Consider the following 18,156-nt stretch of genomic DNA (forward strand, 5'->3'; position numbering starts at 1 on the left):
GAGAACTGCCCCCTCGCTGCCCCAATACCAGCGCCGGGGCCGCAAGCCCGCCGCTGATTGGGCAGCACTGACTGTGACGTTGGCCCGGACCCCACCCCTCCGGCGGCACCGCCCCCGTCCCCATTCCGCACACAGACACACACACGTGGACCTGGCGCGGCAGCCGCCGGGAGGGAACGAAGGGGAGAGCGTGCGCGGGTGGGACCGCGAGGGGCGAAATGCAACGGTACACGTGGCCAGGTGACGTCCGGGAATTAAGTCGTTGCAAAGCAATTCATTTTTTTTCCCTCTTAAAAGTCACGATTTTCGCATCTGTAAAGTGGGAATACGTATTCATAGCTACCCTCTCTGGGGTACTTGGATGAAAAGAAATGAATCTCAAAACAATGTTGAGGGAAAATATGAAATGAAGCAATGGTGGCTTAAAAGCAGAGAATGTTCTCTACCTTTCTGTTCCAGTCCCCTAGAACAGTGCTGGGTACACAGTGGGCTCAAAAAATGTTGAATGAGTTGTTAGGAATTGAGTAAGTGTGTGCCAGTTGAACAAAGGAAAACAAATTCGGAAGGAGGTCTTATTACACCACGGAAGACGACAGACTTTCTCAGTACCTGTGTTCATGTCTCTAATGCAGTTTCTAAACGACCTCTTAACCAAATTCGAAGGGACTGGCCCGGCAGACCCCCTTGAATCCCAAGACTCTGCCCTCTGAGCCCTGAGATGTGAGAAGACGTTGAGGAAGTCAGAGGAGGGGACACACAGACCCTCAACGCTTATCTCCCCCAAAAAAGTAAAGCAAAGAAAAAGTGAATCCCCAATAAATCCCACAGCATGGTCTATTTTCCTTACACTTCTCTAGTTTCTGTGTAGCACAGTGATATGAAAATCAGAACATACTTATTCTTTATTGTCTGTCTCTCCTATTAGTCTGGAAATGAGCTGATGAAAATTTTGTCTTAATTACTACTGCATCTTCACTGTCTAGAATCATGTGCAGATATAACAAGTGCTCGATAAATATTTGTAAGTGAATAAATAAATCCCTAGAATATTTCTCTCTTGATAAAAATTAGGTTATTGGAATATGGCTGCTTCCCATCCCCAGAAATATAGAGTTTGGGATGATGGCTTGGAGTAAGAGCATGGAAGGAGGTTGGAGGAAAGTCGCAGAGAGAAATATCTCACTCTGGGGTTGGGGGAAGAGAAGGTTCCTGTAAGGGGACAAATGATGTGGCTTACATCCTGGCTCTCCTGGCCACGACAACCAAATCTTTTTTTTTCCTTCGTCATCAAATAACATTTGGGAGAAAAGGAATCAGGAAAGTTGGTCTCCCCACTTCCCTTTGCAGAGGCCAGAGATAAAGGCCCCAAGGTGGGGCTAGAGTTTAACAAATGGGGGAAAAGGAGTGTTCTGTTGCTCAAAACTCTCACCCTCCAGGTCTTCTACAGGTTTCCAGGGCAGCAGTTGTCATGAGGGGAGATCCTAGGGCCCTGCTGGTCTAGACTTCAGGGTTCATAAGTGCCCCTAAAACCCTAACCCCACCCACCCCAGACACGCACAAGGGGAAAGTTTCTGTTATAAGTAATACTGTTATGAACATTTGCATACATCTTTGTGTGGACATATGTTTTCATGTTAAAAGTGGAATTTCCAGTTCACATGATAAGTTTATGTTTAACTTTTGAAGAAACTGCCAAACTGTTTTCTAAAGTCGCTATATCATTTTACATTTCCATTAATATCCATGTGATAAATGAGGAAAGTGAGAGACAGAGACTTTTAAGTGATTTGCCCAAGGTCATACTGCTAGCAAGTGTCCGAGCCTGGACTCAACCCGAAGTCCCACGTCTGTGCTCATAACCAAAAGTCTAGCCCATGACAATGAATCTAAGAGGGAAGTCATTTCTTGCCCTACCACACTGTAGCCACCACCATTTTTGCCTATCTTGCTTCTGGAAGGATGATGACCTTCACAGTTGTCTCTGCTGGGGGACAGTGCTGACTGAGAACTCTTATTCTGAGACAGCAGTGCCTGATTTCTCTTGCTTGTGGGGCAGAGGGGCATCTGCTTCAATCCAACTCTATTCAGCTTCTTTGCAGCTGCCATGTCTGGGGAGGGGGCTTGGGCCCCACCTGCAGGAACCTGGACAATGCAGATCAATAACCTCGTACTCCTACTCCAAAAGCCACCAGTTTAGGCGCTTTGTCAGGCACTGTCACCAATGAGAGTCCTTCACCACTTTCCTCCTCCATTTTCCTTTCTTTCTCTTTCCTTGAATCAGGCACCCCAGAATATAGCCCAGATAGAAAAGTAGTCTGTGGCATGGAGGCACTTTGCAAACAGTAGGAATTAGTGTATTCTCCAGCTGAGGGGACCTAGAGTAATCAAGACTCGGTTTTCAGAGCACCTGGACTTGGGATACGAGCAGTGCAATCCTGAGCACGTCACCTAGACACTCTGAATCTCAATGTCCCTATCAGAGAAAAGGGGACAACGCTGCCTCAACATTGTCAGGGGGTGGAAACGTGAGCCGGCTGGCCCCGCGGTTGCAATTCCTGTTGCCTACAGTAGAGGACACTCGACCCCGTCTTCAGCCAGCGGGTTGAGAACGCAACACCCTTCGCAGGAACCCCTACTCCCCATAGGAGAAAAAAGAGGAAGCTGAATGCCGGGTTCCAGCTGGCGCCTCAGGAATAAGGCATAGGATAGGCCCCAAGGGACCTGAAAGCCGGCCCTTCCCGGACCGTGTCCCATCTAAGTCTCACCCAAAGGCCCGTGTTCAAGAATTTGGGAGCAGGGGACCTGCCAAGTTGTCCTTTCCCTGGAGGCAGGCACAGCAGCAAAACTGGCTCCAGAGGTTCCAGCCCAGTAACAACTTCTGCAGCACCGACTACATTCCAGCCTCTGGTTTAAGAACTTTATGCTATTTAATCCCTAGAACAATTGTATAAGACAGACACTATATTTTTAAAATTTTACATACCATACATAACCCAATTTCAGTGCCCAATTCAATGATTTTTATTAAACTTGTAGTTATATGATATGATGATCGCCAGAAGCCAATTTTAGAGCATTTCCTAAGAGACTTCCTCATCCCTCCTTGCAGTAACTCCTTGTTCCTACCCCCAGCCCCCAGGGACTAATCTACTTTCTGCTCTCCAGCTCTGCCTTTACCAGACATGTCACAGAAGTGGAATCACACTATATGTGTGTGGTCTGTGGACTCTGATTCCTTTCATAAAAGCATAATGTTTTTAAGGTTCATTCATGCTGTAGCATGTATTAGTAGTCTGTCTCTTTTTATTGCTGAGTACTATCCCATGGTATGGATATACCACAGTTTGTTTATCCAACCACATTCGGGTTGCTTCCACTTTTCAGTTATTATAAGTACAGTAATACTGTTATGAATATTTGCATACAAGTCTTAGTGTGGACATATGTTTTAATGTTAAAAGTGGAATTTCCAGTTCGTACGGTAATTTTATGATAAATTTATGTTTAACTTTTGAAGAGACTGCCAAACTGCTTTCTAAACTGGCTAGCTATATCATTTTACATTTCCATTGATATCTATGTGATAAATTAGGAAAGTGAGAGACAGAGACTTTAAGTGATTTGCCCAAGGTCATACTGCTAGCAAGTGTCTGAGCCTGGACTCAACCCCAGATCCCACGTCCGTGCCCATGACAATGAATCTAAGAGGGTAGCCATTTCTTGCCCTACCACACTGTAGCCACCACCATTTTTGCCTATCTTGCTTCTGGAATTTCCTAAGTCAGGCTCTGTTCCAACCTAGCAGGACCACGTCACCCTTTACCCACACCCACACTTTGCTCTACCCCTTCTGGAAATTTGCACCCAGGGTGAATAGCTTAAGTTCTGGACTCAGATGGATCTGTTCATATTCCCGACTCATCATTTTACCAGCTGTGTGATTTAGGGGCAAGTTACTTAACTTCTGCTTTAGTTTCCTCATCTGTAAAACAGAAATAGCATCTTCCTTCAGGCAATTAAAATGATTCATTATGTATAGTCAGTAATATTTCAATAACTACTTATGGTGGCAGAGGCATACTGGAAATACTGCAGGGAACACTTCGTAAAGTATATGATTCTCTAACCACTATGCTGTATACCTGAAACTAATAAAAAATAATACTGAATGTAAACTGTGATTGAAAAATAAAATTTAAAGTTATTTTTTAAAACATGTTATTACAGAATTTTTCAAACCTGTATAAAAGTAAGCAGAGGAGTATAATGAACCTTCACATACCCAACAACACCCAGCTTCAACACTTACCAACTCATGGCCAATCTTGTTTTATCCTTATCTTTACCCATTTCCTCCCCTACAAATCAAAAAATCAATTTTTACCAAGGTATGATTTAAATATAATAAATGTACATTTTAAGCACACAGTTCAAATAGTTTTCCTAATTGAATATGCCCATGTAACCACCACAATTAAGATATAGAACATAACCCAATTATCTTGAAACAAATCCCAGACATCATATAATTTCAATCCTAAATATTTCAATACTTATTCCTACAAGATAAGGACTCTAAAAATAAATACAACCTCAGTGCTATTATCAAACCTAAAAAGAATTAACAGTCATACTTTAACATCATCAAATAGTGTCCAAATTTCTAATGATCAGAAATGATGGAGACACAGTCTGGTGGGAGAGATTGGACATTACAGCTAATCTGAGAAGTGGCAACAGAGGAATGACCATGGTCCAGGCAGGGTGACCTTGAGGGGAAAGTCTTTTCAGAAGGAGTACTCTTCCACTTAGTTTCTAAAGATGAGCAGGAAAGGAGGCAACCAATTGGTGTTTCTCTCTCATAACAACGTTTCTCTCCCCCTTTCTCTCTCTCTCTCTTTCTCTCTCTCAAAAGTCAATAAGTATATCCTCAGGTGAGGATTAAAAAAAGCCAAATATTCTCTTGACCCCATAGTCTCTAGCGCCCATCCTTCCTCCCCTTCACAGCCAAACTTTGCACAAGAGATCTCTACACACTGTCTTCCTTTTCTCACCTCCCACTTACTCTTCAACCCACTTCCATCTGCTTCCACCTCCACTGCCCCTGAAATAGCTCTTGCTGAGGTCCCCGTAGCCTCTGTCTCATTAAAACTGGCAGGCTCTTCCCAGCCTTCTGGTCTTGACCTCTCAACAGCATCCCACATGATTGACCACTTCCTCTTTCCAGAAACTTCCTAGTCCCCCGCCTTCCAGGCACCTTGCTTTCCTGGTGTTCCCCCGCGTCACTCTGCTCCTCCTTGGTGTTCAGCGCAGGCTCATTCTGCCCTTCTCAGCCCAAACACCGCAGTTCCTCAAGGCTCAGTCCAGAACTTCTCCCTTCTCTCTCTGGACGTTCTCGTGCCCACTCCGCAATTACCGTCTGGCCACCGAGGGGCTCAGCCCACACCTTTCCTCTCAGCTCTGACCAAGACACCTCACTGCCCACTCAGCTCCTATCACGGACATTTCAAAAGCCCAGCAAACTCAACCTGTTCCAAACCATCAGCGACCCTCCTCCTCTGCCACAGTGACCACTTCCAAGGAACCTGGCCCTATGTATGGCTCCTGCATCCACCCACTGCCACTGCCAGAAACTCAAACATGATCCTGGCACCTCCCTGGCATTATATTCTAGGTCTGCTCCCCCTACCTCCATTCCAGCCCACCGCATGGCACCCCCACAGCCTGCATGCCCTCTACATAGCCAGCAGTTATCTTTCTAAGCCGCAAATTGGATTGTTACCCCCTACTTAAAACCTTTTATTGGCTTCTTATTGCTTTTAGGATGAAGAGGGAAATCATTAACTTGGCTCACAGGTGAGTCTGACAACCTTATCCACAGGTCCCCCTGGGGAGAGGGAACGGGTTCCCTCGCCTCCACCTCCCATGTGTTGTCCTCTCTCCCTTCAGCCACCCAGACCTCTGTTAGTGCCTAAAGCAGGAAGATCCCTTCTCTCCCTCCCTTAGCACATACTGTTCCCTATGACTGTGAACTTTCCCCACCTCCCTTTCCTGTGCCTGGCCAACACCTATTTGGAGCTCCACTGAATCGTTCCTGCCCTGGAAAAAACCTTTCCCAACCCTCCAGACTATGATCAGCTCAGCTTCCATCATCGTCCCCCCTGGAGACCTGTGTACTTTCCTTCAAAGCATTTTCATTCACTTGTCACTGTTCATATATTAGTGTGATTAATCAATTATTCACCTCTCCCCTACCACACTCCATGTTTCATAAGACAAGGACCGCATTAGATTTTGCCTTAGCTCAGTGATGAGTACATAGTTGGAACTCAAATCCATATTTAAAAATCTTTTTTTATTATGCACATTTCAAACTGAAAAAGAAGTAGAGAATAGTGAGATGAACCCTATATGACCATTACCTGGATAGATAATTACTCACAATTTTATCATTTTTCTCATTGTTACTGAAATATTTTCAAGTGATTTCGAGTTTTCATGACTGTTATCTCCTATATACTTCAGGAGGTTTTCTTACTGCAATGTTATAATCACACATTACAAAATAAACAGTAATTCCTTAAAATCATCCAGTAACCAGCTCATGTTCAAATTTCCCTACTTGTGCCCCCAAAATGCTTCTTTTGTGTTTGGTTTGTTTCAACCAGGATATAACTAAGGTCCCCACATTGCATTTGGTTATATATCTTAAGTCTCATTTAAATCTAGAATAAGTTTTTCCCCTATGCCACTGAGTTGTTGAATTGCTAAAGTACTTTAAGTAAATGGCAGACATCATGTCCCACCTTCTAGATTTCTCTGATTGCTTCCTAGTTGTGTTGTTTATCCTGGATTTCCTGTAAACTGGAAATTAAATCTACAGGCTTGATTAAATTCAGATTGCCTGGCAAAAACACTTCATGGATGATGATGCTTCTTCCCTGCCTGAGTGCCACTGTCAGTGATGGAATGCTGATCGGTAGGCCCCCTTATTGACAGCTGATCCCTTTACTGAGAAGCTTCTTCCTTTAGGACCAGCAGGTAATCTATGGGATGATACTTTGAAATGACCATATTTTTAATAAATGAATGGAGTAGGTCAGTATGGCTGAACAGTGGTGAGGACAACGGGCAGAAACCAGAACTCAAAGGGTCAAAGGCCTTGATAAGAAATTTGGACTTGATCCTGTAGGATGGAGAATTACAGACCACTTTAAGCAAAGGAAATCATGTGATCACACTTGGCAAGGGCAAGGGGTGGGGAAGCAGGAGGAGAATAGGGAACGAGCATTTCCTGAATGCACAGCCTGAACCCAGCTCTCTGCTAGATGTTTGGCACGCTTGATCTAAGTGAAACTTACACAGTATTTTACAGATGAGAAAAATGGAGGCTCAGACTCTTTTAATCACTCGTCCAAGGTCACAGCAAAAGATGGTGAAGACCTAAGGAAGGCAGTGACCCCAAGTACAAACAGATATTGAGGCAGAATCAGCAGCACTTGTAAACAACTGGCCATGGGGAGGGGACGCAGGGCCCCTGGCTGAAGCTGACTCATGGGTGGGATGCAGAAGGAGACAAGCAGGTTGGAGAGGAAGATAATGAGCTCAGGCTCCCGGCTGCCCAGATGTCTCCAAGCTGGTCTCTTGAGAAATGATGTTTATAACATGACAATGTCTATAATTTGGCTTCCGGCATGACTCGATAATTAGCTTAAGTTATCCCTCACTGGTATTTTGTTCAAAGCAAGGACACTCCTGCATTCATTCTGATGAGGCCTCTTTTCTGTGTTACAGGGTAAGTGTGAACCTGGAGCTGTGTGGTCTCTCTCTTGGCTCAAGGGGGCCAGAGACTGAAGTCATAGGGTGGGTGGGCTGCCTGTCCTCTCAGCTAGATCTGTCTCTGGGGTGTGGGGTCCCCCTCAGATAGAGAGCTGTCTGAGGTTGAAGTCCTGGCCCCTGCCCAGTCAATGCCCAGCTGGAGTGTGGTCAAGAGATTGGTCCCAGGAGCCACATTGGAGGATACAGTGACAAGGAAGATGGTCAGTTGGGAGGCAGCTGCCAAGGTCAGCTACAACAATGCTTAGGGCTGAAAGAGGGCTATGTTTAGAGGAATCAGGGAAACTTTTTTTATTTAATAGGTGTAAACAAGGTAGATTTTATGAGATTTGGTGGCTGATCCAGAGAAGGAGTGAAGAGTGAAGAGATAAAGAGCTGAGAAGGACCCTCAGGTTTTGTCTTGGGAGAGAGTAGAGGCTATTAACTGAAGTTGGGACCTACAGCAGAGGGGCAGGGCCAGGGATTGGGGAGGTGTTGAGTACAGTTTGGGTCTCAGTGAGCCAAATCTAAGTGGGTGTGGTCTGAGGAGACCTGGGAAAGGAGGTCTGGGACTTAAGAGCAGTCAAAACTAAGTGACAAGCACACAGATCAAGGTAGAAACTATAGGTGTGTATAAGCTCTTCCAGGGAAGGTCATGTGGATCCAGAAGACCCCTTTGGGATGGGTAGGAGAACAGGACCGAGCAAAAGCAGCTGAGAAATGTGAGAGCGTGATACATGCAGGGAGGTCATGGGTAGCAAATGTATGGATAGGTTAAATAGGACAGTGACTGAAAAGTTATCAGCCTTAGTAATTCTGAATGAATCAGTCAGGAGTCTAGGAAACTGACTCTGGCTTATTAGCAAAAGCAGAGAAATGGGAGAGATCACGTGGAGGTGGAGCCAAATAAGCAAAAAGCATAGCTGTCTCTTAGCAAGACATGGCACCAGACATGACAGCCACTGGCACCACTAGCAAAGCCAACAAGAGGGACCCCATGCACCTCTGTTCTGCTTACTCCTCAGAGCAGCGTGCAAAGACATCAGATTGGCAAGGCTTAGATCCCATGCCCGCATCTCAGTGCCCAGAACAAAAAACAGAAGCTCAGAATTCTTTCCTTCAGTTATTTCAGTAACTACTTATTGAGCATCTAGTATACACCAGGTACAGGTCTAGGCCCTTGGAAATAGCAACAAAATCCACAAAGATCCTTGTCTTCATGGCCCTGTCATTGGAGGGGAAAGACTGACAATAAACAACAGACATAAAATATGAATAATGTAGACGTTTAATAGGACAAATAAAAAGTATAAGGAAAATTGGAAAGTATAAGGAGTGGATGGGAAGGGCACAGTTTGCAATTTTACACAGTGTGATCAAGGAGAGCCTAATTGAGAAGGCAGGAGCATGCCCAGTGTGCACCGGAAACAGCAAAGAAGCCATTGTGACTGCAGCACATGAGAAAGGGGAAGAGACAGGGCAGAGAGATTGGGGCAGCAGACTGGATAGAACCTGGTAGGCCCCTGTAAGGACTTGGGAGTACAGTGGGAACTCTGGGAGGACTTGGACCCCAGGACTGACCTGATCATCCTACAGTTTAATAGGACCTCTTTGGCCACTGTGTAGGAAGAGGTGGCAGGGGCAAGGATAGAGGCAAGAAGACCAGTTAGGAGGCTCCCACAATAATCCAGGGGAAAGAATGATGGTGATGGTAGGAAGTCATCAGATTCTGCGTGGCTTGTGAAGGTAGAACTGGCAGGAGTTGCTGACACAGTGATGTGGGAGAGGAATCAGAAATGATTCCAGACTTTGGGCTGAACAACTAGAAAGATGGAGTTGCCATTGATTGAGAGGGAAACTGCTGTGGGCAAGGCAGGTGGGACAGGTGTGGCAGGGAGGAAAGGGTAGGTGGAGGGTCCTAGGGTAGATCATCCAATGAAATAGGAAGGGGGACACTGGACAGCCACAGCCTCCAGAAAATGTCCATGACTGGTGACCTTTGGCAAAGCAATCTCTCAGAGGGGCAGGGGAGCCAGAGAGTAAGCGTGAGTCAAACACCTGGGGTCTCCTGATTTACAAAGCAGAGCAGGGATGGGAGACAGAGGGATCCAGAGACAAGGCCAACCCTACGGGATGGCCTTTGGGTTTTTTATGGGAGGAGGTATGTTTTATTGATTTTAGAGAGAGAGAAAGAGGGTGAGAGAGAAAAAAACATCAATGTGAAAAACATCAATCGCTGCCTCCCACACATGGCCCGACTGAGCATTGAGCTGGCAACTTGGGCATGTGCCCTGATCAGGGATTGAACCTGCAATGTTTTGGTGTATCGGATGATGATCTAACCAACAGAACCACCAGTCCGGGTGAGGGGGGATGGCCTTTTAGAAGGAGGTGGCCTGAGCCCATTTGGAGGCTGAGGGGAGAGGCAAGTGAGGGAAAGGCTGCAGATCAGGATGGAGAAACTCCACAAGAGGGAGGAGGGGTGGGTCCCAGCTGAGGAGTGGCCCAGGAAAGCTAAGGTTCAAGCTTAAGGTAAACAGAGGGAAGAATTCCAGCCTTGGTTTGACAGAAGAGGTGGTGGCACTGATATCCTCATACCGGAGTCCAAATCCACGTGGCTGCTTTCTCTGCCTCTGCTGCAGGCCACAGTTGGGAGGCACCAATCACTGGCTGTCCCCAGCCCCGCTTAGCCCTTCTGTCCCCCAGCCCTGAGTGGCTCCCCTGCTGCTCTCCACCTGGGCCCCCAGCTTGGCCATGGCTTTGCTTCCTGTTTCAGAAAGAAAATACAGTGCTGAGTGAGAGAAGTCAGACTCAAAAAAAAAAAAAAAAAAAAGACATATTCTTAGATTTCACTTTTTTGAAGTTCTAGAACCAGGAAAATGAATCTGTCCTAATCTATAGTGATAGAAATCAGGTCAGTGTTGCCTGGGGCTGGGACAATGCAATGGGGTATGAAGGAACTTTCTGGAGAGATGGAAATGTTCTATATATTTATTGAGCTGGTGGTTACATGACTTTATATATTTATCAGAAGTCATCACTTGTGCCCTGATCAGCATGGCTGATCTGGTTGGGCATTGTCCCACAAAGCAAAAGGTCACCAGTCTGATTCCAGGTCAGGTCACATGACTGAGTTGCGAGTTCGGTCCCCAGTCAGGGTGCGGATGCATATGAGGGGCAACCGGTTGACTGATGATTCGCTCCCTCTCCTTCACCCTCACGTCCCCTCTCTCTAAAAATAAAATAAATCTTTTTAAAAACATCATCACTTGCACACTTAAAATGTGTGCATTTTATTATATGCAAATAGTACCATTAAGGAGTTGTTTTTTTTTCCCCCCAGCTTTTCTTTATTGATTATATTGTTACAATAGTTCCAATTTTCTCCCCTTTACTCCCCTCCACCCAGTATTTTTTTTTTTAATAGAGTGATAGGTGTTAACTTATGGCACTAATCAACTGTACATATATCAAATCATTATGTTGTACACGGTAAATGAAAGCAATGTTATATCAATTATATCTCAATAAAACTGGAAAAATAACTAAAAATATTTTTAAGAGAAAATACACACTATCAAGCAGAGAAGTCCTACACACACATATATCTGTTCCAATCCATCACTTCCTCCCTCTCTCTGGGGGAAGTAGAATGGTCCCCTCTGGCCCACCCAAGCCCTTTTTCTGGACACTGTCCCAAAAAACTGGGTCACATCTCCCTGACCTTGCATTCTCCACCGCTGCTGTCCTGTCTCCCTCTAGATTACAACCCAGCCCTAGGAAGGTTGTCTAAACTCACAGTCTTCCTCTCCTCCTGCTGCAATCCACATCACCCTCCTCTAATATGTTGGACCAGTCACCCCTCCCTGAGACACCTGCCCCCTGGGTCACTCCCTCTCTCTTTCCTCTCTCCTCCTTGGTTTCCATGACACCACTTTCCCTGGGGTTCCCCCTCCATCTCTAGACACTCCTTCTCATGCCCTTTCCCTGGTTTCTCTCCTCTGCCTCCTCTTAAATGCAGGTGTCCCCTGGGCCTCTGGCCTTGGCCTTCTGCTCTCCGCACCTGCAAGCCTCCCAGCATGATCTTGTTCATGCTGGGGCTTCAGTTACCATCTACTGCTGACAATGCTCAAAGGTATCTCTGAATATTTTGTTCAGAGTATCAAAGATATGGAAGAAGAGGCAGACAGAATATTACATATGCTTCAAAAGTATTTTACAACTTTTAAAGTGATATACATATCCAACCTTTCTCTGGGATAGTCCACTGGACTTCAGATGCAGCAAGCCCCAACCTGAACTCATCTGCTCTCTCCTAATCCTGTTTCTCCTCCTTTCTTCAGCAGTCAGAAACTTGTTTAAGACAGAAGCTTGTGAGTCACCCTCCCACTCCATGACCACCAACTGTCAATTACCCCTTATCTTGATTTCAGCCCCTACCCATTCCCCTCTCCATCCCCATCAACACTCCAGTCCAGGTCCCCTGCCTCACTCCAACAGAAGTTCAAACATTCATCCAATTCACGCATTAATTTGTTCACTAAGTATTAATTGAGCACCTACTATGTGCCAAACACTGATTCAAGTGCTTGAGATATATCAGTGAACACAACACATAAAAATCCCTGCCCTATGAAACTTACATTCTAGCACTTGCAATAATTCCAGAAGTCGCCCCCCTCTATATTCCACCTTAACTACTCTGACTGCCAAGTTCCTTGAGGGCTCAGTGAACTTCGCAACATGTTCACCTACTCAGCATCTTCCACAGGACATCATGGCGCTGGGGTCAAGTCTGGGTCACATGAGAGGTGTCCTGATCCCTTCCCTCCCATCTGCTCTTACCTCACCAGGCAGACTCTGGAGCTCCTTCTCCAGGGCTCCCTCTGTACATGGTCCATCCCCCATTATAACACATCACACTGAATGGTGCAGTTTGCCTGCCTACCATCCAGCCTTTCCTCTCCACCCAAAGTGCCTGCAGGGCTGCAAACACTTTGATCCATTCTGCATCACCAGTGCCTGGCCCGTTATCTAGCATGTAGTAGAGGTCACCAAACGTTGGTGGATTAAATAAATGACAGTGAATTTGCAGTACTGTCAGACAGGGAGACTTGGGGAGATAGGGATAATGAGTTCTGAACTAGCCCCAGGCCAGCCCCCTTAATTCAAACTGACCTTGCATGTTAAAGGCAAGGTTCAGATCCTGCTTCTGCACCTACTAGCTGTGTTCTCTGAGCTTGTTTCCTTCCCTATGTAATGGGAACAAGAATAGAACCCATCTCAGTGTTATTGCAAGGAGAATGTTGGATGCTAAGCACAGTGCCTGGCATATTGATCTCATTAAAAGTGAGCTGTTATCTTCCCTTGCCAGTGTGGCTCAGTTGGTTGGAGCATCATCCTGTTACTGAAAGGTTGCAGGTTCGATTCCTGATTAGGGCACATACCTAGGTTGCAGGTTCAAACCCCGTCAGGTTGCGTATGAGAGGCAACCCATGGATGTTTCTCTCTCACATCAATTTTTCTCTCTCTCTAAAATAAATAACTATATTAAAAAATAACAAGTAGCAAATGGGACCATCAACTGTATGCAAGGAATTATACCAGGCACTTCATTCATCTTTCAAATGCCTATGAAATGTCTACTCCTTGCTGGGCACTGCTCTCCCTGATCTGGGCACCAGTCCCCAGTCCAGGCATGTACAGGAGACAACCAACTGATGCTTCTCTCTCACATCAATGTTCCTCTCTCTCCCTTCCTCTCTCTCTAAAAGCAATGAAAAAAAAAATCCTCAGGTGAGGATTTTTTTAATAAGTGAGCTGTTATCACTGCTATTGTCATGATCATCATCCCCAGCACTGGCAGCCATCCTAGCCTCCCGACCCTCCCGTCTCTCTAGTGCTATTCTCCACTATTTTCCTCTATTCTCATCCCCCAATTCATGCTTGTCCCACTATGGTCACTTCCACCTCAACTATGCACGGAACTTTCCAGGCTGAGGTCACCAGGGAACCTCCTCTTCGCAGAACCCTTTTCTCCCTTGACTTCTCAATGGCATGTGACCCTGGTATCACTTCCTCCTTCTTAAATGTACCTCTATGACTTCCATGACAAGAACTCTCCTGCTCTTCAGGACAGCTTCTGGCCCTATCATTCTGGATCTCTCCCATCCAGACTCTCTGCAGATCCAGATTCAAATAACTGACTGCCCACTGAGCATCACCACCCCATGTTCCACAGACACCTGATTTCAGCATGTTCAAGACAGTTCATTACCACCTCCACCTCCCACTCCTGGGTTTTACTGGTGAATGGACAAATAAGCCTATCCACCAAATCCCTCAGGCTGCACTTCTGAGTTTTACCTTGCCAAGTAGTCCCAGTCCTGCTCTTAATATCTCATTTAAAAAAAATGTTTTATTTCTTGATTTGAGAGAGAGAGAGAGAGAAAGGGAGATGATACACAGAGAGAGAAAGAAACTTTGATTTGTTGCACTTATTTATGCACTCATTGGTTGATTCTTGCATGTGCCCTGACTGGGGATCAAACCCGTAAGGTTGGCGAATCGAGATGATGCTCTAACCAACTGAGTGCCTGGCCAGGGCCAACATCCCACATTCTTAACATCCTCCTGCCCAGCCCTCCCTCCTCTCATCCCTTCTGCTCTGCCAAAGTCAAACCCTCATCCCTCAACTGGACCCTTACAAGTCTCCTACCATTGGCTATTCAAATGGAGCTTGTTTAAAAAACTGAATCTCAGACCTACTGAATTGGCATCTGGATTTTTCAAAAGATTTTTAAATTTATTTTTAGAAAGAGAGGAAGGGAAAGAGAAAGAGAAAGGTTAATGTGCAAGAGAAACATTGATCAGTTGCCTCTCACACACCGCCAACCAGGGATCTGGCCTACAACCCAGGCATGCGCCTCACCTGCGAATCAAACCAGCAACCTTTTGGTTCCTGGGATGGTGCCAAACCTACTGAGCCACACCATTTGGGGCAGAATCTTCACTCTAACAACACCCCCAGGGGATTCTCATGCACACTAAAAGTTGAGAATTGCTGTCCTAATCAATCTCTCAACTTCTAGCCTCTCCTCAACCCTAACCAATCCCATATTTGACAGCCAGTGTGCAAATACAGCTATGCGCCCCTTAGTTGAGCGCACTGAAGCCCTGGCTGGGTGGTTCAGTTCATTGGAGCATCACCTGGTACAACAAAATGTTGCGGTTCAATCCCTGGTGAGGCATATGTGGGAAGCAACCAATGTATGTATCTCCCTTACATCGATGTTCCTCTCTCTCAAATGGAAAATAAAATATCCTCAGGTGAGGATGAAAAATAATAACAAGAAGAAGCCCTTAAAGCGCTTAGTAGCCCTTAGTCTTCCACTGCCCTCAGGATTATGAGATCTGTCCAGAAAAAGTCCAGCCATTGTTAATATAACAAGAACGGTTTGCGAAACATCAATGTAACCTAGCAGCCAAAGAGAGTGGGCTGAAATGTGCATGCGTGAACAATGCTGACTTCACTGTACTAGGCAGTGGGGGCAGTAGACACCATTGAGTGAGCATGTGTACTGTGTGGCTGTCACATTCAAAATGACTGAGTGAGTAGGGCAACAAACCTGGATCAAATTTTGCATTAAGCTTGAACATTCCTCCACAGAAACTACTGAGATGTTCAGGAGGCCCCAACTATGGGCAACTGGTGATTGGCAGCTTCATCACGACAATGTGCCCACTGACACATCACATCTCTGCAGTTTTTTGGCAAAGCATCAAATCACCCAGGTGACTCAGCTCCCCTACACCCAGATTTGGCGCCCTGTGATTTCTGGCTTTTCCCAAAACTAAAATCACCTTTGAAAGGGAAGAGATTTCAGGCTGTCGGTGAGATTCAGGAAAATACGACGGGGCAGCTGATAGCAATTGGGAGAACTGTGTGAGGTCCCAAGGTGCCTACTTTGAAGGGAACTGAGGCATCATTGTCCTTTGTACAGTGTTTCTTGTATCTTCTTCAATAAATGTCTTTTTCATATCACATGGCTGGATACTTTCTAGATAGGCCTTGTGAGGCCAAACCCCTTAGCAAAATACCCAAGTTCTCCTTAATCTGGTTTCGCCTTATAGCCATCCTCTAACCACCCCACCCCCTGCTCTCCTACTACACATACCACTACGTAGTTGACACAGTGCACAAGACCTGTCTGAAGACTGCTTCGGGTTTCATTTTCCTTTATCACAGATATATATATATAGATGAAATACAACACTGTTATCACAGTAAAAGTGATAGTGTTCTTGCTGCAGGATATAAGGTGTTTGGCCATGTCACTCACCTATGCACTTATGAAGTGAAGCTTACGTTATGCCTTTCTACTTATTTAACTTCAGTATACACTTGGCTGTTTCCTACCTCTGTGCATTTGAACATGCTGTCTGCCTCCCCTCTACCCCCACCCCAAGAATGCACTTCTGCTCCTTATTTGCCTGCAGACCCTCCTTCATACACTTAGTTCCAGGTCAGGCCTTCCCTGACTCCGTAAACACAGTTACTTCCTTCTTGCCTGTGTGAGCAGTGCTCTTAGAACTATCATCTTGAATTGAAGTTATTTCTCTATATGTCTGTCACTCCCACCATTCCAGGTACTATATCTGCGTATCTATCCCCTATGGCCCATCCATGATTCAATGAAGTTTGCTGAAATACTAAATAATTCGACTTTTTCAATTTTTGTCCTGATGGTAACTATAACAGGGGGAATAAAGATTAGACTTCAGGAGGAACTGGTGGAAAAGAGGAACACATCTGTTATCACTCAGCCTGGAAAATTCCCCAAGAGCAGAGTCATCAACCACAGAATGTTAACTCCAAGGGGAATTTCGAGATCTGGTCACCCAACCAATGCTAGAGAGGGCAATTGATTTGCCTAAGTAAGGTCAAGGAGTCAGCTAGGCAGGGCTGGAACTAGATTCCAGGTAGCTCTGGAAAAAGTCTGGGTAGGTGGCTACCTCACATCATGAACAGCTTTCCTTTCTACCCATCTTAACTTCCTAAAAAGACTACCTGGGGTTACAGCTCTCAAAGCACCTGCTGGGACCTTGGCTGGCTGGAGTTGCCAGAGCCTTGTAGTTTGGAGGAGGGGATCCAATTATCCCCATTTTACAGACTGGCAAACCAAGGCAGAAAGACTGTGCCACACTGGTAGCTAATGACAGAGGCAGGATTTGGCACTCAGTACTGTGCTCTTCTTCCCACCCCTGCAGAGTCACTATTTACAATAATCATGACGATTGGCCTCCTCATGCTGGGGAATTCCCTCACTCCCACCAGTTCCTCTGTAAGTTGAGCATCCATCCCTCTTGCATAGGAAAGAATCAGTACACCCACCCTCACACCCCAATTAAGCCTGCTGGAGAGACCACCTCCGAGTCATAACCTTTGACGGGAAATCACCCTCAACCTTCCCCGTGCCTGGCACTTGACAGTGTCACTACTCACATCAACCCTGCGTTTGGTGTCCGCGTTCTGAGAAGGGGAAACCGAGGGTCCCGGATGAGGCATTACTAACCCACGGTCAAAGTTAAGTGACGAGGATGGGTCTCAAACCCAGGTCTTTCTGATTCTAGCGCCCCTTCTTTCATCAGGTCACGCCCGACTCTCCCACGCGGTCAGATAAACTACCTGAAGCCTCTTACTGGCTGGGTTTACTTTAGGAAAGTAACTTAACCTCTCTGGACACCACCAAGGTCAGAAGGTCTGCTTTTGGAGAAGAAATCGGTATGCAAACGAGACGCAAACGAAACAAAAATCCACGAGCGTCAGCGCAGTCCCTTCCCGGAGCACGGGGCTTTCTAATGAGAGGGTGCGTCTCCGGCCCCTGGGACCTGCGAAACCAAGCGCCCGGCTGGCTAGCAGAAGTGAAACCTCTACACCCTTCAGTCTCCCCCGCTCGGTTCTGGGAACCGGCGGGCCAGACTTCGTGGAAACGCGCGCCCGCGACAGCCGCCTCGAGCCCTAGAGCCTCCCCGACTACAGCCCGCCGAACCGGGCCGGGAGGTGCAGGGCGAGGCGCGGTCGGGCCCGAGAAGCAGCGCGATGCGCGCTTCCGCCCCTCTCAGCTTCGGCTGCCGCCGCTGCGGCCCCACAATCCCCTTCTGGCTCCGGGGACGGGCGGGGCGGGGAGGGGCGGGGCGGGGCGGGCGGAGCAGGCGGAAATAATTTTCTGTTTGGTCCTCTCTGCCCCAGTCCCTTAGCCGCGGGTCGCGCAGGACAGTCTGAGATGCTGGAGGCGGGAAGAGGGAGCGGGAACGCGAAGCCCTGGCATGCTTAGAGGG

General features: G+C 46.5%; 1 long non-coding RNA gene across 1 annotated transcript; it reads right to left on the reverse strand.

Moving 5' to 3' along the window:
• Window positions 1-10,792: 10,792 nt before the first annotated feature.
• On the reverse strand, window positions 10,793-17,901 carry LOC149998349 (uncharacterized). The gene is made up of 2 exons (XR_016507268.1): window positions 17,321-17,901; window positions 10,793-11,047 (listed from the first exon to the last, which is right to left on the reverse strand). It is a non-coding gene; the product is annotated as an uncharacterized LOC149998349 (long non-coding RNA).
• Between the last annotated feature and the right edge of the window lie 255 nt (window positions 17,902-18,156).

This window comes from Furipterus horrens, unplaced genomic scaffold (assembly GCF_987537825.1).
Source record: "Furipterus horrens unplaced genomic scaffold, mFurHor1.1.pri manual_scaffold_11, whole genome shotgun sequence".
NCBI classification, from domain to species: domain Eukaryota; kingdom Metazoa; phylum Chordata; class Mammalia; order Chiroptera; family Furipteridae; genus Furipterus; species Furipterus horrens.